The sequence below is a fragment of the Aotus nancymaae genome, unplaced genomic scaffold (assembly GCF_030222135.1).
Source record: "Aotus nancymaae isolate 86718 unplaced genomic scaffold, 86718_ANA_hifiasm-v0.15.2.pri h1tg000007l, whole genome shotgun sequence".
Classification (NCBI taxonomy): Eukaryota; Metazoa; Chordata; class Mammalia; order Primates; family Aotidae; genus Aotus; species Aotus nancymaae.
Window position 1 is genome coordinate 11,044,772 of NW_026988418.1, and position 23,197 is coordinate 11,067,968.

The 23,197-nt window shown below is 49.8% G+C and overlaps 1 long non-coding RNA gene across 1 annotated transcript in view; it reads left to right on the forward strand.

Annotated features, from left to right (window-relative positions):
* LOC135272579 (uncharacterized) overlaps window positions 1–23,197 on the forward strand; it is a 137,485-nt gene that overhangs the window by 67,377 nt on the left and 46,911 nt on the right. The window lies entirely within an intron of this gene.

Genomic DNA, 23,197 nt, shown 5'->3' on the forward strand with positions numbered 1-23,197 from the left:
TGCTGAGAACACAGGGACCTTCACATCTGAGTCAAGGCCTGGCCTCAGGGGTTTGGTGGGGCTCCACCCAAATCTGCCTCTGGCAGCTTCCCAGAGCCAGGGAGAGACAGCAGGGGGACAGTGAATGGGGGATGTTCTTTGTCATGAGAGGCGGCACACTGGGGGAGTTAAGAGAACAGATGGTAGAGCCAGACTGCCTGGTTCAAATCCCAGCTCTGCCACTTACCAGTGACTCAACCCCTCTGTGCCTCCATTTCTTCATCTGTAAAATGCGGATAGTCGTAGCAGCCATCTCCTGGGGCTATGGTGAAGGTCACAGGAATTAAGATACATAAGGTGCAGCCAGGCACTATGGCTGCCCCTCTGTAGCTGTGGTTTTGTTTTCCATGGTTCAAGTTGCCTATGATCAACTGTGGTCCAAGAGCAGGTAGGCACAGTACAATATTTTGAGAGAGACAGCACATATTCACATAACTTTTATTATGGTATATTGTTACTCTGTTTTATTATTATTGTTGCAAATCTCTTGATGTGTCTAATTTATAAGTTAAACTTTCTCATAGGTATAGATGTATGCATGTGTAGGAAAAAACATAGCATACATAGGGTTTCATGATCCGTGGTTTCAGTCTCCATCTGGGGCGGAGGGTCTTGGAGTGCATCCTCCCAGGATCAGTGGGGACTGCTGTACTTGACTCAGGCAGCAGGTGCCAGTGCAAATGGGCAGGCTTGGTCTCAGATAGGCCTGCTTTTACACTCTCGGCCTAATTGTATGTGTGGCTGATCCCTCTGTGAACCTCAGTACATCTATTAAATGGGACCATGGCAGTACCTGCGCTGCCCCCAGGCCTGTGGTACAGATGGGCTGAGACGACGAGGCATGTGGACTGGGAGAATCACGTTCGTTGCCTGCCTGCCACATCTCAGATCCTGTCCTGGGGGTCAAGTGGCACCCAACAGGCACTTGGTGGAGACTTTCAGGGCCCAAACCTTTCTGCTGATGTGGTATCGCCCACTCTGCTTAATGTGCAATTAAGTAGAGGAAGCCAAAAAGGCCAGGTACACACGCTCCCTCTGACCCCTGGCTTTTCCAGCTGGATGCTTCCACCCAGGGCACTGAATCTGGAACTAGTGATGCACAGAAGCAGAGATGATTAAAATTTATCCCAGCAGGAGCAGACACGCTGCCTGAACCTGGCTGTGACACTTTTCCCTGGTTCCTGCCTGTTTTCTGAGCCTGGTTCTTCATTCAGGATGCCCTTGAATCCTGTGGACCATCCAAAAGCATCCTAGTAAACCCTTCTCCTCCTCTTCCTCTTCTTCTTTTCCTCCTCTGCCTCCCCCTCTTCTTCTTCCTTGTCTTCCTCATCTTCCTCATGGTTGTTGCCATCCTCCTCCTTCTCCTCATCCCTCTTTTCCTTCTCCCTCCACCTCCTCTTCCTTCCTTTTCTCTTTCTCCTTCTCCTTTAAGTTAGCCAGAGTTGATTTCTGTTACTTGCAACTAAGACCCATGACTGATCCATTTGTAGATACACTCATTGCCAGAGCTACTCTGAGGTACTGATTCATATTTAGATGTGAGTGGCTGATAGAGCCAGGAGGGGCTCTAGAGGTTACTAAGTGTAGCTTTTCTTATTGTGAGAAAATGGGGAAAATGGAGGTCCTAGGAAGTGAGAGAATTAACCTGGGATCACACAAAATTCATATCAGGGCTGTAGCTTGAGTGCCAGCCAAGGATACCGTGAGTGGACATTCTCCTGGAGGCATTTTTGGAGGCCTTTTACACCTTTCCCTAAAGGAACAGTCATTGATACATTGCACTAAGAACTCTCCATGGCTGTATTTAAGTTAATGGTGGGTGTTTTGGCACAGAAATACACCAGGGGAGGTGTCACTGTATTGAGGCTTTGTCTTCTCATCCTCCCACCCATTGGGCAGTGGCTGCATGAAGGGCTAGCCCTGAACTCTGGAGCCTCCCTCCCTACCCTGCCCCCTGCCTTCATTTCCCCTGGATGGGATGTCCGAGGGCTCTTAGAAACACCAAGAATCCCAATGACTTGAGCACATGTTTGCTGCCTCTGATTTCTTTCCATCACGCTCATCTGGGGCCGGTAATTTCCCCTCCGGCCCTGGCTCCTGTCCTTCCTCTGCCACTGACTCCTCATGTGACGTTGGCTAAGTCACTTGCTTCTCTGTGCCCCCGTTTCCTCCCCAGTAAAATCAGACCTGTTGGCTCTCAGAGTCACCTACCATTCTGCTCTGCATATTTTGAGGTTAAAATATGGACTGGACTGATGATACATGGTGACAAAAATCCCACATATGGGAGATTTTAAAAGTTTTTATAAAAATCTCAATGAGAAGAAAAAAATCCAGAGAAAGGAGGAAACTCAGGATGTTTGGAGAAGAATATGAGGGGAAGTGAGGGTGGGTGGAGAGTATGGTCTCCTCACCTTGCAGAATTGTCACAGGCCAGGTAAAGCGGCCACAATCTACGTGAGGCACGTTCGCCCTGGAGGCTGGGCCAAGGTAGGTTACAGGCGGGCAGATCCAGTCCTACATGGGGAAGAGCTCAGCAGTCAGAGCCACTCCATGACAGAGTTAAAACCCTTCAGGTAGTGAGGTCCCCGTCAACAGAGGTGTGCAAGCAGAGAGTGAGGCCTCCTGAGATGCTGCAAAGAGACTGAGCAAGATATCTCCATATTCCTTTTATCAGAACCAAGAATCCTCTCAGTCACTGACAGTGTTTTAAGTGTGCAGAGTAGAATGAAACCACCTGGAACTGCTTGGCAACTAACTGCCAGGCGAAAGGCCGCCTGCTGTGCCAGCCCAGGAGGAACGTCCATGAGGGAGCCATGGCAGACCACAACCTTGGCAAGACCAGATTATTCCATCACAACTGACAGGCGTTGCTAGGATGGAGGCACTCCGGTGGCTGTTCACAAGAAACTAGGCCACTGGGATTTATGGGAGTGCAGAGGGGCGGTTTTGGATGTATGTCAGCCACAGGTGGGGGCCTGGCCAAGTGGGTGAGGTGCAGGTGCTCAGCAGAGCCCCTACCTGACCATTGGCCGGTCAGTCAGCAAGTATTTTATTGAGCAGCTATTATGTGCTGGGCACTGTGCCAGGGCTGAGGCTACCACAGTGAATGAGATGAGCTGGGCCTTGCTCTCAGAGTCTGGCAAGCAGACACAGAAGTACAATAATAATGGACAACTCTTACCTGGCAGAAAGTGCTTACTTTTTGCTAGACCCTATTCTAAATGCTTGCATTCGTCAGGATAGGACAGGCATGCTGTAGAAACAAATGCCCCCCAAATCTTGGTGGCTTAAAATAACAAGGCCTTATTTCTGGTTCATGGCATGTACGCACGTGGGTGAGCAGGAGGTGCTTGGCACATCTCAGTTAGAGACCAAGGCTGAGGCAGAGACAGAGCAAAGGGACATGGCAAATGTCTTTTAAGCTCCCTCTGGAAGTGGCACATATAACTCAAATCATTGGGCAAAGCTAGTTGCATGGCCATCATTTGACTTCAAAGGCAGCGGGGACATCAGTTCTAGGGGAGGATGAGGATAGCTGTGAGCAGTGGCTGCCACAGGCCTTCATGTCCATTATCAAGTTAAACTTCACACCAGCCTCTGAAGTAGGGAATTGTGTTATCCCCATTTTACTGGTGAGGAAACTGAGGTGCAGGGAGGCTGCGGGATGGTCCTGAGGACACAGAGCTGGTGGATGGCAGAGCTGAGAGGTGAGCCAGGCAGCCTGGCCCTGAGTCCATGCCCTTAACTGCTGTGCCTCACTGCCACTCACCGAAACAGGAAGGGTACAGAAGTATGGTTGCAGCAGCAAAGCAGAGGGCTGAGGGAGCTGAGTGCGGGGGACCCCGGCACAGTGTGGGGTCCAGGATGGCCGCTGAGAAAGTGACCTTTGTCCTGAGCCGGGCAGAAGGAATATGTGAGAAGAGTGTGCCCTCTGGGTGAAGGAAGAGCAGCTGTGATGGCCCAGGGAGGGAGGCAACGCAGCGTACCAAGCCAGGTCTCAGTGGGTGAGGTGCCTGGGTCGGAAATGAATAAGGCAGCCATTGTTAGGGGGTCACTGCCGGGATTCAGGGGAGCTGGAGCTGGGGGCTGCAAGAGCCCAAAGATGACTCCAGCCTGGGGGCATCACAGAGTGCTTCCTGGAGGAGGTGACATCTAAGATGGCTAAGGGGTCAGGGAGGACAGCCATATTCCTTGCACTGGGAGCTCCATGAACACAAGCCAGGAGGAAGGAGGGAGTGTGGAGGGCCCAGGGAAGTGTGTTTGGCTCACCTGCCTGCAGCAGAGGGCGGGAGGTACGCAGGTGAGCAGGAGAGGACTGCACCAGAGAGGGTCTCTGCTTCTCTTCATCCTGGATGTTGGGAATTTGGGCTCAGAGTGCAGAGGAAGGACTGATCTGAGATGCTGATTGAGAACCTACTGTCTGCCCGGTCTTGGACCTGGGGTTTGGGCTCCTGGAGTGGTCTGTCTCTGGCTGCCACATGCCCTGTTCTTATCTGAATTCCTTGTGGGTAATTGTTTGGCGTCAGGGTGCCAGGAGTGCCACTCACGCCCTTTCTGCTGTCTGTCTGCGAGGGCCACCAGACCCTTTTCCTTGGCAGACAAACTAGGAGCACACCCAACATTCCATTCCAGAATGAAGCCTGGGTTCTTGAGAGGGCAGCTGTCCACTCTTCGTTTCTGGACGGCGCTGGCCGCTCCTGTGTGCTGTAGGCATGCCCCCACATCTCCAGGCCTGCGCTGAGGCTGGTCCTCCTCCCAGCAGAGCTTCCACGCCCATCCTGACCCTCAGGTGAGCTGGGCCATCACCAGTGGGACACGATCTACTCCATTGGGAAAAGGAGGCAAGTCACCTCAATTTAAGTCAATTCATCTTAATGCACACCTAACATGTGCTCTGGCCCTTGCTAAGTGCTCAGAAGTGATTACTTATGACCACCTTCACCCCTGTTTCCCACCTGAAGCTTGCATGTATAATGTGTCTAGAGAAATTCCAGTCCTTGTTCACAGTGTAAGAGTTCCAGGTGGGAAAACCCAGAGGCACTGTTATCCCCATTCTCCCTCCAGCATCCAGTCAGTCACGAAGTACCATCCATGCTGCCTCCGGAGCAGGTCTCAGATCCAGCCTGCATCACCATCCCTCCCCTGAGTGCAGGTTGTCAGTATCTCTCTTACAGAGGCTGCTGGAGACTCTTAACTGGTCTCCACACACACATCACAGCCAGGGAGACCCTTCTAACATGGAGATTTAATCATGGCTTAATTATAATCATCTCCTGCTTAAAATCCTCTGATACTTCCCCATTGACCTCAGGATAAAGTCCAAACTCATTAACTTGGTAAGTGGGGCTGTCTTAAGTCCCAGACTACTCACTTAACTAAGCCATTTTATCCTTCCAGACTTGACTCCAACCACTCCTCCTCCAGGAAGCCTTCTCAGATCACTCAATATTCGGAGATTTCTGCCACTTCTTCCATCTTTCTTGTCTATCCTATCAGTTCTGTTCCAAATCGATTTAGCTATTCACCCCTCCCTCCCCTTTCATTCTTCTTCAACAGATGTTTTTGGCTAGGTAGGTAGATACTAGAGACTGGTGAACGACCGACTGAATGAATGAGTAGATGCATCTGACTCTTTACAGGGCAGGAATTCAGGAGACATTCCTAGAGGAAGTGAAGGCTGAGCCAAGGCTGAAAAAGGAACTGATATTTTCTAGGAGAGAGAAGTTTCAGGTAGAAGGAACAGCATGTTCGCAGTTGGAAAGCCTAGGAAATGTTGCACTTTTGGAAGTGCGTGTGGCTGGAAGGTGGAGTGGGAGGGAGAGGTGGCGAGAGACGAGACTGGGAGGGAGCAAGTGAGCCAGGCCTGAACACAGAGATGAACAAGAGCCTTCATCTTGACTCCAGGGTGGAAGGTTCTAAACAGGGACATGACCTAAGCTTGTTTGGGCATTAGATGGATGACTCTAGCTGCTATGGGAATTCAGGTGACTGGACACTTAGGAGGTGGCCCTGGCAAGTCTTGGTGACTGACAGGATGGTTGGGGCGGGGGTGGGGTGAGTCAGAGGAGGGGAGAATGAAGACATCACTGTGGAAATCCAAGCTCCCTGGGCTTTGACCACAGTCCACAGTGGGTCTCAATGAGTGCCTGGACACCATCCATGGGGCTCTCAGCTTGGAGCTCCAGATGTCACTTACACTGAACAGACCCCATGTCTTCTCTGGCCCTGGAGGCTGGTCCAAGGGCTTTACATACCAGAGAGGTTTGGCTGAGATTCACACAGCTTGAGGGGTGAAGTCTGAGACTCAGTGTACACCTCCCTGTCTGCCCCTAGGCACATCAGGGTGGGGTGGGATGGGGTGGAATGGGGGAAGGTGTCAGGGGCCAACATCTTGGTGACCAGAGGGACAGCAGATACCAGGCAGGCTGAGCTTGGAGAGTAAAGAATGGATCAAAGTCAGATTTGACAAGCACTAACTGAGCTATTACTATGTGCCAAGCACTGTGCTAGTTGCTGGGAGAGCCAGAGAGATATAAGTCTCTGTTCCTGGAGAGCACCCAGTCTAGATAAGTAAAATGTGCTGAAGGGTCTCTGCCTTTTAGCTGCCCCAGCTGTAGGTGAAGGAGGCTGGAGGAGGCCAGAGGATGGAAGAGGGGCTCAGGACAGTCAGAGGGCAGCTGTGGTTCTGGCTCTGCACAGGACTCTGCGTTTAGCCTGGGACTCTGTGACTGGCTTATTTATTTATTTATTTGGACTCCTGTGAGTCGTCATTCTCCTTCTTCATGGCAGCCCTATCAAAGACCTCCTTCTCCTTCTCTCCACTAGCCAGCCCATGGCATCTGCCTTCTGGAGCTCACCCAGTATGGACTATGGCTTTATTCCCAAACCTCCAGGCTCCCTGGCACTCCTGATATCTCTGCCACTGGATCTTAATCTATTTCTCTCATACATATATTCATTCATTTATTCATGCAATACGTTCTGAGTATCCTTCCATATGGGCACTTGAGCAGGCACTAGGGGTAGAGTAGTAACCAAAGTTCTCAAGCCCCTGTGTTCATGGAACTCACAGTCCAAGAATGAGCAGACAATGAGTAGCCAGTTCTCACAGAGTGTCAGCAGAGCTGAGAGCTGGGAGGAGGGGCTCCCAGCAGAGTGGGAGATCCAGAGCCAGCTTCTCAGGGCAAGACTGAGGATGGGCAGTTGTTACCTAAGCGATCCGTGAGGATGAGGGTTTCAGGCAGAGGGAACAGCCTTTCGAAAGGCATAGAGGTCAGATAGCGTGGACTTTCAGGGCCCTGAAGGGAGTGTATGACTGGGGTATTATCAACTCTTTCTAGCTCTCCCCTTCTGAGCACATACGAGGATGCCCTCCTGGCTCCTTTGTGGGCGGATGGTTCCACGTTACCAGTTCCAGCCAATGCATGTGAGAAGTGACATGTGCCATTGCCAGGCTTAAGTAATTTTATTTATTTATTTATGTATTCGTTTATTTATGTTTGAGACAGAGTCTTGCTCTGTGACCCAGGCTGGAGTGCAGTGGCGTGATCTCAGCTCACTGCAATCTCTGCCTCCCTGGGTTCAAGCGATCCTGCCTCAGCCTCCCAAGTAGCTGGTATTATAGGCACACACCACCATGCCCAGCTAATTTTTTGTATTTTTAGTAGGGAAAGGGTTTCACCATGTTGGCCAGGCTGGTCTCCAACTCCTGACCTCAGGTGATCCGCCTGCCTTGCCTCCCAAAGTGCTGAGATTACAGGCATGAGCCACCACGCCAGACCCAGGCTTAAGTATTTAATTGCCAATGCAAAACCCTCCAAGGCAGCCTTTCCTTCCATCACAGTGACTGAAAGCTTTCAAGATGGCAGTGGCTCCAGCAGCCCAGGACCTGAGTGAGACCCCATCAACTCTTTTTATTTAATTGTACTTTAGATGTTGGGGTACATGTGCAGATCATGCAAGATTGTTGCATAGGTACATTTATGGCAAGGTGGTTTGCTGCCACCATCCCCCCATCACCTGTATCTGACTTTTCTCCCCATGTTATCCCTCCCCACCCTCCCTCCTACTATCCCTCCCCAACCCCTCAACGGACCCCAGTGTGTGATGCTCCCCTCTCTGTGTCCACGTGTTCTCATTGTTCAACACCCATCTATGAGTGAGAACATGTGGTGTTTGATCTTCGGTTCTTGTGTCAGTTTGCTGAGAATAACGGTTTCCAGATTCATCAGTGTCCCTACAAAGGACAGGAACTCATCCTTTTTTATGGCTGCGTAGTATTCCATGGCGTATATTTGCCACATTTTCTTTGTCCAGTCTATCATTGAGGGGCATTTGGGTTGGTTCCAGGTCTTTGCTATTGTAAACAGTGCCACAATGAACATACGTGTTCATGTGTCTTTATAATAGAATGATTTATAGTCCTTTGGATATATACCTTAATGGCCATGTGTGAGTGAGAAACACTGTTCAACTTTGAGAATTCTGAGATGTGAGTTACCATGGCATAACCTATCCCATCTGGACTAGCACAGTGACGATGTGGGAGTATTTCCTATGCATAATTAATGTAAGGGTTTTGAGCAGAGAGAGCCCAGGTGAGTTCTGTGTTTCAGAAAGATGGCGGTGGCTGCTGGGTGGAGGATGAATGGGTAGATGGGGGGTCTGGACATCATTCTGGTACATGCTGAGATGAGCCAGGCATGAAATGCTGAGGCCTGCACTAGGGTGTGGTAGTGAGGCTGGAAAGGTGTGAATGGATTTGAGGAACCCGTGGAAGGAAGGACGGATGGGGCTTTAGATTTTGGAAACTGGATGTTGGAGGAGAGGGCAAGAGAGGTGTCAGGGAGAAGTCCGTGGTTTCAGGGTGGGGCACTGGTGGATGGCAGTGCTTTCTCTGAGGAGGAGCCACTTCACGGTGGCGAAGAGTCCTGGTTGGGATATGCTGGGTCTCAGAGCCTTGAGACATCAAGGAGAGGGTGTCTAGCAGGCAGTTGGATATATGGATCTCCCCTCAAGGGGTAGTGGCAGGCCGGATGGAGAGTCAGGGTCGGAAGCACAGAGCAGTGGCCTGGGGCAGTTCCTAGGGCAGAGGGGCACAGGAAGTGGAGCAGCCCTGACTACCCGCAAGGGGAACACGTCCCCCTTGTGACCCCACCTGCACTCTGGAGCAGAGACCCTTGTCCAGAGGCACTTCTTGTCCAGGGGTAGGAGCCCTCCTGCTGTCCTGAGGGCTCTTCCGGTCCCTGGAGGCTCAGGCACCTGTTTGGGTCTCTAGGACTCCTAGGCCCCACTACCACCTCTTCAGCAAATCAACACATCCACACATGAAGACAAGTTCAGCATTTGGGATTCTCTATACCAAGGAGGGAGGCTGGGAGAGTCTGAAGTTTCTAGAGCTCTCTGCTGCTAAGGGTCTGTGCTTCCAGAACTCTCAGGCAGTTGGATGTTCAGATCTGCATATCCTGTTATTCTAAGACCCAGTGACTAGGGCCCACACTAACTCCTTCCACCTCAGGATGCTGGTGGTGGACTAGATAGCCAGTTTTGGGTTGCCTGTGCTGGCTATGCCATGCGTTAATGTGGCCCAGTGTGTGACGTCATCTCCGCAGGTTCCCTGAGCGTGGTGGATGCCGCCTTTGCTGACTCACCACCAAAGCTGCCTTGGGTCCTCCGGGGAGTGTGGGTGCTTAGAGGGCCAGGTCTCATGCGGGGACTCTGCTGTGTGAGCACCAGCCGTTTCCAAGTCTTGAGTCTGGAAGGCACCAGGAACCAAAAGGATCTTTGCAAATCATTGTTTTGCAGCAGTTTCTTCTCCAGGGCGGCCAAAGCCTGGCTGGGGGGAAAGCCTAGAATTTGACCTGAGGCTGTTTCCCGGGAGGAGGTGGCCGGAGCTTCCAAGGGAGAGGGCAGTGGGGGTGGGCCAGGACGCTGCTCCTGGGCCCCTGCAGTCCTCTGACTCTCCATCTGGTGCTCGGGCCGTATTAATGATTTAAGGAACAATTATTGTGAGGCCGAGTTTCTTTTTGCAAACTCCAGTGTTCCATCCTGCAATGAATTCCAGATGGTGGGAGCTCTCAGTGAGGGAGCTGGCTCCTCCGAGGACGGCCTTCCCCCTCCAGAGTGACAGCAGGCCGAGGACGCGCCAGCATCTCCTCAGCACTCCAGCCTTTACAAGTTACCCGACCCCTTTCCAGTTTGTTTAAAACCTTTTTCTTTTTCCGTGCAGATGTTCCTCCGGGTGGACAATCTTTATAGTTTTGAAAAGATTATATCAGTTTTCCATGATATTGTGTTACTGTATTTCTTGGGCTCCCCCCTTTTTTAATAGCACTAGAAAGGCCAGTTCCTTAATCAGACATTACTAATGGAATGCAGAGAGGGAGGGTGGAAAGCCAGGCGAGCTGGGAGAACTAAGCCCTGGGCTCAGAGTAATGCAGAAGGAAAACAGACTTCAGCGGACTCCTTCCAGAGGCGGCTGTTATGGTCAGAAAGCTGAGAAAACTGCTTGGGCCGTGCATTTTTCGATGATTATCAAAGGTGTTAAAATAGAGACAGAGGCACATGTTTGGCTCGAGGGTGGGAGAGGCTGCCACACAGTTTTGCAGGCTTCAGCTGTCTTGAATCAAAACTATCACTTTGATACTGGAAAATTATTATGAAAATGTTAGTTTTGGGCCTTGGAGCACAAAGCAAAGATTGCTTGGAAGGCTGGGGGCTCTTCATTTAGCATCTGTGTCAGGTCCAAAAATAACCTCTCCCAACTGTTGGATTTCACCTTTATCCAGGCTTAGAGGCGGCTCCATCCTGCCTGCAGCTCTTCGATTAAGGGACAGGAGTGAGCTGAAGGCCACCTAGTTTTCAAGCTCGGCAAAGTTTGAGGAGGAAGAGGTCAGAAAAAGCTTCCTGGGCAAGGGATTAACTCCAGCTATGGGGGGAGGAAGACAATGTATATAGGGAAGGAAGGCAAGAAAGGGGAAACTGACATTTTCTGAAGGCTATTCCATAGCAGGAATCAGCCTCCTGTTTTAAGGTGAGGGTTCGAGTAGTCATGCTACATCCAGGACAGCTGGTGAAAGAGATGAGGTTCCACTTGCACTTATCCTGCTCCACTGGCCAAGAGGGAGAGAAGGGAAAGAGGAAAGGGAAGCTGGGAGCACGTGGCCCTAGCGGGTGGGGAATGAATGATCCCAGGTTATCTCAGTTGCAGTATGAGAGAGTGGGGTTGGGGCAGCCATGACCCGGGGGAAGGCTGGCTGAGAGGACTTCATTCTGTTAGATACTGGGGGATTTAAACAACTACTGTTCAAATTTCAAATTGGTTTTTTCGTGTTCCAAGTCCTTTTGCTGGGCTTTCTTCCCAGAAAGGAAAGGGAAGAGATCTAGACATTTACTGACCTCCTACCACGTGCCGGGCTGCAGGAACCAAGGACCAGGAAGACATAAACCCTGCCCTCACAAGGTTCACAGTCCACCTGGAGAGGCAAGAGAAGGACGGGGCTGCAGGAGCCCAGAGGGGAGGCTCCTCCCTGAGATCGGAGGAGGCTTCCTGGAGGAGGACAAGGGTACCTGCTCTGAGCTCTGGAAGACAGGGAAGAGATGGCTGAGCTAAGCCTTCGAGGATGGCAGGCATTCACCCAGGAAAGAGGCTGGAGCAGTTTGTCAGACAGAGGGACTGTGGGCAGGCCAAGTGCTGCTCCAGCTCCAGGGGAATAGTGAGAACGGTCCTGAGTGTCACATGGCTGTGGAAGGAGTTAAATCTGGGCTGAACCCACAGAGAGATCATGAGAAAAAGAAGGGGATCACAGCCCCTGCAGACTCCAAACTGCTCAGACTATCTTGAGGTGGAGTTTGTGACTCTCACTGGGAGGGACACTGTCCAAGGGAGATGGAGAGGGATTGGCTTCTGTCCTGGCATTGATGATGGCAGGAGCTGGGCAGCTGTGCCGGGAGTTGCTCAGACACAGGGCAGAGATATTGCCTTTAAGTCTTGGCAGGCATGTTCTGGGGCAGAGAAAACAGGTACGTTGCAGGGATGTGGCCCCCAGGAAGGGCTGGGACAAATCAAGGGCAATCATAACCGTTGGCTTTGCACAATGGTCAGTTGCCTACATGATGTTCTCAGATGTGCCACCGTATTTCATTCCACCTCACTCCCAGACCTTCTGTCCACTGGACAAGTTTTCGCACCTTGAGCCTCATACCTGTGCTCATGTGGTGTGACTTCTGCCTCCTTTCTCCACCCTAACATTTTATCTCCATCCTTGACGCTGTCCATTCCCACAGGGCCAGGTTCTTGACAGAGTGCTCATTCTGGGGAATAATCTCATCTAACTTCAGGTCAGAGAACAAGTTAGTGGGGCCACGTTCCACTGATGTGTTGCATGATGCATGGTAAGCCCATTCACCTCCCTGGGCCTGGGATCCCTGAGCTGGGTCAGGGAATTGAAGACCTGTATCTGCCTCACTCCTCCGGGGTTGGAAGGGCCAAATGAGGTCAAGGATGGCAGTAAGCACATTCTGATTGTTCAGGAGGCAGTCCAGGGCCTGGGAAGGACCTGCTTACATACTAGATCCTGGAACTTACTGGCCAGATGACTTTGGACCAATTCCTTTGTCTTTGAAGCCTCAGATCCTAGAAGTTCTTGCAGACCGGAGGTGAAGAATTTTTATCCGTGATCACAAACCCCCATTGGCATGATATATTTTTTTGAAATGGAGTCTCGCTCTGTCACCCAGACTGGAGTGCAGTGGCACGGTCTCAGCTCACTGCAATCTCTGCCTCCCGGGTTCAAGCGATTCTCCTGCCTCAGCCTCCTGACTAGCTGGGATTACAGGTGCATGCCACCACACCTGACTAATTTTTGTATTTTTAGTAGAGATGGGGTTTCACCATGTAGACCAGGCTGTTCTCGAGCTCCTGACCTCGTGATTCACCCCGTCGGCCTCCCAAAGAGCTGGGACTCCAGGCATGAGTCACTGCACCTGGCCGGCACAATCTTTTACAGCTGTGAGTAGAGCTGTATGAAGCCCCTGTTGAACACAGTTGGGGCTTCCTGCCTGCTCTGTTCTCTCTACTTTGCCAGCTTCACCTCATGCTACTTCCTCCTCTCTTTTTGCTTTCTGCTCATGAGAAGGAAATGAGTCAAGTGCTTCCCTGCCTCAGGGCCTTGGCACATGCTGTTCTTGTGCATGACACACTCTGCCCCAAACCCTTCCTCTGGCTTACTCCTGCTCAGCATTTGGGTCTCAGCTCAGATATCATTTCTCCAGACACGCCTCCTTCACCCCTCCCCCTTTGAATGTTCTCTAGCATGCACGCATGCACCTAGCATGTCATTTTCAAAGCATTAACCCACTTATCAATTGCATATTTGTTTGTGAGTAGGCTTGTTTTGCCTTTCATGTCTGTTTTCTTCACTGTCATATTCCCAGTACCTTATCCAATGCTTGAGCCACAATAAATGCCCAATAAGCATTTGTCCAAGAGAATGAAGGAATTATCCAGTAAACTAGGAGGCCATTATTAATGTGCCCATGTTGCTTATAGGAAAGCTGAGACTCAGAGAGAAAAGGTAATTGTCCAATTTCTCCTCACTATTGAATATAGTTTAGATGTTAATAAATCCTCAGGTCTGTATTGGGAATTAGGAGGAAGGGGAAAATAATCAGAGGTGGGGACTGTCCCACGAGCAGTCTGTGGCCTTACCCTACAGCCCCTCAGTGCCTCCAAGTTCAGGCCAGTTGGGGGCTGAACTTGGTGGGCAGCCTGAAGCTCCCCTGCATCCAGGCCGCCTACAGGTGCAACCCACATGAGCAGGTGAAAATGCAGAGGTGCTGACAGCTCTCAACCCTGCACGCCCTGGGGCATCTGGTTTGGATTTGGTCAGGGTTTTTACTAGTTGTTTTAGAGACACTTAAGCCTGCGCATTACACCTTGAGCCCACCACATGGCTCCTCCAGGGCCTCATTGAGCCACCCAGGGGCAGGGAAAGGGCATCTCACAGACCTGCCATAGGGAGAATAAGAGGTCCCTGCCAAGGCCCTGTTGGAAACCAAGCTGTCAGCAATCTCCCCTGACCTATGACAGTACCGTAGACCATGTTACCGAGAGATGTGGGAGAGGCACGCAGAGTCCAGCCTCTGAGCCTCCTGGTCCTCTGCCATTTTATCCCAGCATCCAGCATCTTGTCTTTTCCATTGCCCCACTGTGCCCTGGACACCCTGATGTATTCACCTTCTGTGAACATGCCCCATGCTCTGGCCTCTCTGCTTTTGCTTACGTGCTTGTCTTTGTCAGGAGTGCCCTTGCTGATGTGGGACAAAGTATTGTGACCCCTCTTCCTCTGGCATTCTGCAGAGGCCAGAACCAGGACAGGAAGAGGAGGTTGATTCCAGGGCCATATAAGCAAAGTCTTCCCATCAGAGCCACCCAGCTATGCGCTGACTTGCCTCAGCTTTGTCCAGGACCTGGGATGTCCTCCATTAGTAGGAAATGGGACCGGTCAAGAGGCTCTGCCTCCAGCTGTAGCCTTTCCTTATGCTGTCAGGGCTCCCTCTGTCCTTGGTCTTTATTTTGGAGCCACTTCATGCCTCAACAGAGCTCCTGCCATTTGCCCCATGCTCATCCTTCAGGCCAGTTTCCTCTCCCTGGCACGTGTCCTGGTTGCCACCCCTCACTGACATTATAGTGGAAATGTCTTTACTTCCCCAAACTTGCCTCCCGTGCAGGGTGGGCTGGCCTGGTTGAACCAGAGATGAAGTACAACCTGTGTTGGTTCTATGTAGACTTGAGGTTCTTGGTTTCCAAGGTCCTGTGATTCTAGATTTTATCTAATATCTTGTGATTCTATACTTTTTTTTTTGAGACGGAGTTTCGCTCTTGTTACCCAGGCTGGAGTGCAATGGCGCGATCTCAGCTCACCGCAACCTCCGCCTCCTGGATTCAGGCAATTCTCCTGCCTCAGCCTCCTGAGTAGCTGGGATTACAGGCACACGCCACCATGCCCAGCTAATTTTTTGTATTTTTAGTAGAGACGGGGTTTCACCATGTTGACCAGGATGGTCTCGATCTCTTGACCTCGTGATCCACCCACCTCAGCCTCCCAAAGTGCTGGGATTACAGGCGTGAGCCACCGCGCCTGGCAATTCTATACTTTTAAAGATTCCAGAACCTGAAGAATTCATGATGCGATGGTTTGTAGGATTCTCTGACTCTAGACTGTCCTGTACTTTCAAGTCTCCGGGGTCCGACCTAGGGCCTGACACCTTGTGCGTGTTCAGTGTTTAGCTGTATGATTCTCTGAGCTGATTAATGGGAAATTCTATGCATTTCCAACTTTCCAGAACTCCCCACATCTGTAGTGGGTCGTTTCATTTAGCATCAACAGGGACCAATCTTTCCATTTTCCAACTGATTGTTGCAGAGACAGCTTAAAAGAGGTTGCAATGAGTCAGCACTTGGGGAGTGGGAGTTTGGAGTCGCAGGTGGCATGTCACACAGATGGCCCAGTTTTTTAGCTCATTTCCTCTATTCAGGGGTGGATGGTTGGATGAAGTCTGGGGGTCAGCTTTCATTGGGGCAGGCTTGTATACTTGATGGGGTGTGGAGGGAGTCAGGATTGATGCCCAGCTTTCATCTCAGGACAGCCTGTGTCTCAGGCAGAGGGGGGCTCCAACAAGTCACAGGCTGGAGCCGGCACAGGCCTCAGGAGAACCTCTAGGTAGTCGCTGTACCCCCTTAGGACTCTTGTAAAAGGAGATGGGAGCTTTCTGGGTCTTTAGTCCCTCACAGGTTGGAATCCCTGGGCATTTGAGGATAAAAGGACTTTCAGTGCTTCCCCTAAAGAAAAAACACAAATGACTTCTAGGCTATCCTTCTATTCCTTTTTAAAATAATTTTTTAACTTTTGTGGGTACATAGTAGGGGTATGTGTGTGTGTATATACATATATATGTATGTGGTATATAAGATATTTTGATAGGTACTTTTATTCTTATACACCAAAGGTGAGCCCAACCCAGACAGATCAAATTTCCTTTTAAGGTGGAAAGAGCATCTGGTTTGGTTTGAGGCTGAACACCTGTGAGTGAAGGCAGCACATGGGGAGGACCCATCTCTGGGAAAGAATCCCCTAGGGGCAAGAGTGAGGGGGTCGGCATCCTGAGGACAACAGAGGGACCCTGCTCAATACTCATGGCAGAAGCCCTTCGGGGAAAGATTCTAGCCTGAAAGTCAGAGCAATCCAATCTTGGATACATACAGGGAGTATGCAAGAGACTGCAGAAGCCCCAGGCCCAGGTGCTTTTGAAGGGAAATTGGTGACATGACATCAATGGTCTCTTTCTGTTGAGGGAGTCTATGATCAAATTCAGGGTGCCAGAGCAAAAAGAGGCCCTTAAGATAAATCTCTCATTATGCATATATAGAAACTGAGGACCCAATGAGGAGATAGCTCACTGTGTGAGAAGATTGCAGAGCTGAGACAAGACGCTCCAGACTTTGTTTCAGATCAATGTTTTTATTATCAGCAGTGTATTGAGTTCACATTTGTAACCCTCTTGGCCTCTGGAATAGAGTGATTCTAAGTTACAAACCTTTAGAGCAAGAAGGACTTGGGTTCAAGGACCAGCTAGACCACTTGGATGGATGGACTTGGGCAAGTTAATCATTCCAAGCTTCAGTTTCTCATGTATAAAATGGTAATAATAAGACTGCCTCGGAAGCTTTCATGACCCCCAGTCCTCAAACTATTTGTGGCAAAAGGCTATTTTTTATTTTCAATCTTTTGCTGACCAGTAATATTTCCGTGAAATACAATCAATGTTGTCATGGCAACGCCAGCTATCTATAAACATTTCTAATTGTTCTCTCTCTCAATTTCTGTGAACTCATCACAAACCAGTAACCAGTCAGGGGCTGGCTGGCACCAGGCCCTGGTGCACACTTGGAGTGGGCCGATCTGGGCTGTGTGTACTCAAGCACTTTTCGAGTAAGTTGAGGGCGGAGGAGTGAATCAGCATGAATCACAATATTGTCATGTATTAAGCACCTGCTCAGTGCCTGGTGGGCCACATACATTATTTCATGTAAAATCCCTTCCGCCTGACTGGGTGGCATGATGACCTCATTCTGCAGGCTTCTCTGTTTCCATGTTCCTTCCCCTGAGAGAAATGCCCTGGATGATGGTCACATTTTATTCTCTGCTCTGCTCTAGAATTGACTCTGCAAGGGTTATTCAGGTTGAGAAAATGAACATTTCCTGTTGCTGTTTGGGAAAATGCTTCCACAGCCGTGGTGAGCAGCTCTGGTCCCCATCTGGGGCAGAGAAAACTAGCCAGCACCTCCCCCAGCTCCTCTGTGGGGGTTCCAGCCTTCAAGGGGACTCACAGGGACTTGACCCTTGGGTGATTGGGCCCAGGACTCATATCCATGCCTTGCTCTGCCACTCTGAGTGCACATGGGAAGGGAGATTTATGGTGGCAATCTGGGGGAAGGGATAGTTTATCTTCTAAATGAAAACTTGGGAAGCCTCTGCTTGGGACCCAGACCTCAGAAGGATCTCATTAAAGACCTATTAGTCAAACTAATTCCTAACATGACATCGGTTTGCATTAGACAAACATCTCTGACTTTTCAAACACCCTCTTGGGAGCCTAGACTAGATTGTGTGACATGTATTGATACATTATTGGGGAAATGGCTGACACAGCATTGGGCTATCTGATGCCAGGGGGCTCGAGGGCTGGGAAATTAAGAGGGCTGGTTTTATATGGTTGGCAGGTGTTCATCTCATAAACGCCCTGAGATCCCGTCTCTTTGCAAGGTGATTGCTCTCATTGACTTATTGATTAAGTAAATGATTAAAGATCTGATAGGGCCCTCTGTAGTGTCTGTGCTGGGCCATGAGGCTGCTCATCTCTGTGTCTCTATGAGCAGACAAGGGCCCAGCACTCAGCAGGTGTTCAGGAGTGAGGCAGAAGGAAGGATCATGACAGCAGCCTAGCCCGCAAGCGAATAAACAATCCCTGTCCTCAAGGAGAGCAGAGGCCAGCGGGTGGGCGCACACATAAATGGTGATGCAGTGACAAGTGCCGTGGCTGGGCGAGCGAGGAGTGGCTAGAGCTTGGGAGGGAGGAAGACTGGGCTTTCAGAGGCAGGTCTGTGCTCCACACACTGCTGTGTGTAAAATATGTCTGCCTCAAGCATCATGGATTTAGACACTGCTCCAGGTGAGGCGATGAGCTGCACTGAGCCTTTTATGTTCATTCTTTAATAAGAGGCATCTGTTCATGCGGCCATAGGTCAGAGTCAGGTCTCAGTTGTGACAAGGATCTAGACTCAGTCTATAAAAAAATTAAACTTCAGACTGAAACTGGGCCCAGTCTGAGTTGGGCGTAGGGCTTAGTTCAGGGCTCAGTTTGCTGTCCAAGATTAGGGCTGAGTCTAGAAGAGAATCAGGGCTTAGACTGTGATCAGGGTCATGGCTCAGTCAATACCCAGGGTCAGGGCACCATCTATTTTCCCTTCTGAAAGCTCTTGGAGGCAGGAACCAGTTCTTAACCATCTTGCTTCTCATAATCTTGTTGCACACTGAGTGCTCAGTTAGTGATTATTAAATCGAACTCTGCTGACTTAAATCAGGAATGATCACAGACTTTGCATGATTCTCCTGTGGTGAAAGAACAGACAAAGGGCATTTTTTGAGTGACCACACACAGAGAGCTGCCTCACAGCCTTTATAGGTAGTGAGCTTCTCATTACTAGGGGTGTGCAAGCACTGTCCTCACAGTCCCACATCGAGCTGAGCGAAGAGGGGATTCCTGCTGTGGCAGGGGATGAACCACAGTTCAGAGATTTGGATTATGGGCATTTAGCTCCTGGACACTGACCAGCGTGATAAAGAATCTGCACAGATTGCAGCTGCGCAAGGCACAGCCAGGGACCAGCCCCAAGCTTCTGATTGCTCCCCATGTTTTCAGCTCGCCAGGGTCAGCCTCATCCATCAGCAATGCTGCCTGTCATTGGCGCTCTGACAGGCCTCTGGCCACCAGGGTCTGCTGCTTGGTGAAAGCCCTTATTAAAATTAATCTCATTTTTACGACGGCACCATCTATCTTCTGTCCAGTGGGAACTCAGGGTCACTGTGTTTTTGTTTACTGTCAGGCTACTTCCTTTGGCCATAAATTGCTTCCCTTTCCAGCTGAGCTGGAGCCCTAGAGAACAACCCAATTCTGGTGTGTGTGTGTGTGTGTGTGTGTGTGTGTGTGTATGCACGGGTGTGTATGTGTGCATGTGTGTGTGTGCATGTGTTCAAAGCTAACCCTGCTTGGCTGCCTCATTTCTCTGGCCACTGTTGCTACCCTCCATCTACTCTCTGTTTGAGGGGTCTGAAGATTTCAGCTTTTCCTGTCTCTTGGTGGCAGCCACCTACACTCTATCCTCTGTTTCCTCTTCTTGTCTAGAGAACGTTTTTTTTTCTGCACGTTCTATATACTGAGCATTTGTCATAAGCAGAGACTTTCACTAAGGGAAGCAGGGAGCACATCCAGCAGGAGAGACCAAGGAGATGCACAGGTAGTGCTGCTGTTCCTTCTCCTGCTGTGCTTTCTCCAGCTGCCTTCCTCCAGCGAACTCCTACTCATCCTTCAAAACCCAGCTTCAGTTGTGCCTGCTCTGGAGGCCTCTTTGATCCTCTTCGAAGGCTGAGTGACTTGTATGTCCTCTGTGATTGTATTTGTTTCCTAGGAATGCTGTAACAAAATACCACAAACTGGGTGGCTTAAAACAACAGAAATTTATTCTGTCACAGTTCTGGAGTCTAGACGTCTGAGATTAATGTGTTGGCAGGGCCGTGCTCCCTCTTAAGCTTCTAGGGAAGAAGCCTCTTTCAGCGTCTGGTGGCCCCAGGCATTCCTCGGAATGTGGCAGCATCTCTGCCTCTGTGCGTCTGTGTCTCTTCTTGTAATGACAACCACCCTACTCCACTATGACCTCATTTAATGTAACTAATTATATCTGCGATGACTCTATTTCCAAACAAGGTCACGTTTTGAGGAACATAGGCCTAGATGGGGTTAGGATTTCAACTTGTCTTTTTGGGGCACACAATTCAGCGCATCACAATCTCTCGTCATGGTTATATCACCGGCATCTGGCATGACCCTTGGCATGGAACAGGTGCTCAGATCACATCGAACAAATTAATATTTTCCTAAATGATTAAACAAATATATAAAATACAATAGCAGGATATGTTAGCCCCAGGGAGAGAGAGAAGTGAGTCTTCCCTGCACCCAGTGAGAGGGAGGCTAATTCCACCTGGGGCTTGTGGGATGGCACTTCCACGAGGCTTTGAGGAATATGTCGAAGTTCAACTCATGGAAAACTTGAGACCAGGCACAAGAGGAGCAAAGTCATGGACACAAAGTGAGGACTATTCACGTTGACCTGAGGACCAGCTGAAGCTTAGACGGCAGACTTTATTTTGGGCCACACAGCTAGGAAGCGGCAGACGTAGCACTGAGACCCAGGCCACTCTGTCATTTTCTCTGTTATTATGTTTCTCTCTTGTGCTAAAAAGCAAGTTCCTTCTGTGGCCCCTGAAAGACCTGTGGTTTTTTTCTTGAAAGATCTTACTTATCTTAAATAGGCAAGTCTCTGAAGCTTCTCTCCAAGACTTTTATAATTTATGTTGTCATTGTGGGTCTGTGGACTGATGTGAATTTTTACTTTGCAAGCCCATGTTTCAGATTGGCTCGTGGAAGCAGAGAGCGCCTCGGTGTCTGGTCCCTTCAGGTCACCATGGAGTGCAGGTGACTGGACAGGCCATAGAGAGCGGCTACTTATCTGCTCTCCCAAAATGTCTCACATCCAATAATTCCTCTGGCATCTTTTTTAAAGCATATATTCGGTATATGGCAGGCAGGGATAACCCACCCCTTAACCTCTTTCTCTGCATGAAAGTCTTGTGAGTGATTAACTCCACCAATGAAGCATATCCATGGGATTGTGTGAAGGAAAGAGCTGGGGCCCAAATGACAAGGAGCCAAAGGTGGAGGTGTTTAACCTGGACTCTAAAGACACATCCCGCGTTTGAATCTTGGTCTGGCCATTCATTAGCCAAAGGCTGTGCCTCAGTTTTACCATCTGTAAGTAAGAATGATGGTGGTATCCACCCCATGAGGATTTTTGTGAGAATAAAATGAGTTGGTAGAGAAGTGCTCAGAGCAGCACCTGTTACAGAGCAGGCACAGACAGAAGTGGTAGCTGCTGCTATTGTTATTGTAATAAATAGAGCCAGGTGCGGTGGCTCATGCCTGTAATTCCAGCACTTTGGGAGGCTGAGGTGGGCAGATCACGAGGTCAGGGGTTCGAGACCAGCCTGGCCAATATGGTGAAACCCCGTCTCTACTAAAAACACAAAAATTAGCCAGGCATGGTCGTGCACGCCTGTAATCCCAGCTACTCAGGAGGCTGAGGCAGGAGAATTGCTTGAACCTGGGAGGCAGAGGTTGTGGTGAGCCGAGAGCATGCCATTGCACTCCAGCCTGGGTGACAGAGCAAGAATTTTTTTTTTCCATCTCAAAAAAAAAGAATAGAGCTTCCTGTTTGGAGTTGGGGAGATAACTGGGTTGGAAGATTTGGGTTTCTAACATATTATCTACGATGATAGTAACTTTTGGCTGAAGACCGTTAGCAAAATCCAGCATTATATCATTGCACTAGAAAGCTGCTTCATGCTGGAAGGAGCTATCGAGAGAGAGTGGGAGGACAGGGTTTCAAGGCAGAATCTTAGTGAACAAATGCCGTGAGGCAGCAGGGTGAGGGTGCTTAGGCCTGGGAGAAAACCAGAGGCGTAGGAAGCAGTCATGAAACAGGTGAAACCAGAGGAAACGTTGGTTTGTGCCTATTCCACATATTTACTTCAGTCTTGCTCATTTAAGAAATCTTGCTTTATATATTGGTATAACTGAGTTTCATTTTATCTTTTAAAATGTGCTATTATTTGAGTACAGAAAACGGCCCATCACAGAGGCTGGGGAAAACCAGAGGACTCTTTAAGGACAGCTTTTTCTTCACCATCCCCACGTGAAGTCAGCTGTCAGATGCCTGCGTCCCCCTCTGCAGCCCCTCACACCTGTCCCCTTTCTCCATCCAGCCTGCCCTGGCCCTGCTGCCTCAGAGCCCCTCGCTTGGAGTCATGCAGGCGCTCCCCCAGCTGGGGCAGGCTGGGCTTCTGTCCCTTCAGCCTCTCCTCCCCATGCTGAATGGCTCTGTTGCTTCAGGGCTTGGCTGGCAGAGATTGGCATCCGAGGCCCCCCAGGATTTGGCCCCAGCCTCTGTTTCCAAAGCTTTTTCCCACCACTCCTCGAACACATCCTCTCCTCTAGCCAAACTGGACAGCTTGTATGGGAAAAGAAAGGAAAAACCATTAGGCCCCGTATGCAAAACCACAGTTGAAAAAAACAGTTCATGTCTCTATAAAGTTTGTGATTCCTTTCTTCACCGTGTTTCCTGAATGACTTCCCAGCTCTCTCCCCAGTTTATCTACCGAACCTCCCCTCCCCTAACTCCCCTAGTTGTCCGAGCTCCACTCTGCCGGCCATTTCCCCTCCCTAGCCCTGCCAGAGAAGCTTATGCCCACTCAGAGCCCTACAATGCTTTATTTTTCCATTCCTTTGACTCTGATCATATTCTGCCTTTTATTATTTTTTGCTATAGTTTTTCTACCAAGCTCTGAAGTCCTTGGATGAATAAGCTATCTGTCATTCACTGACTCACTTACTCATTCAGTCATTCATTCATTCATTCATTCCATTGAATGTCCAAAATGCCAGGTCTTTTCCTATACCATGATGACACCAAGATGAATAAGACAGGTCCTCGTCTCTAAGGAGTTCAACTCTTAATTTAAAAGTTGAACAAAAAAGCCAGTGATTCTTAGCCTTTTGGAGTATTTGACCCCTTAGAGATTTTGATAAATGTTTTCACCAGCGAAGATATTCACAGAAAATACTGTCTACCACTCGGGGTGTTTCTGGATCTTCAGAAACCATGGGTCCCAGGGTTAAGATGAGGAGAGCACCTACTAAGTGTCAGTTCCTGCAGAAGGAAATAAATCATCACATTCACCAGCCTCTCCTGCTACCCACT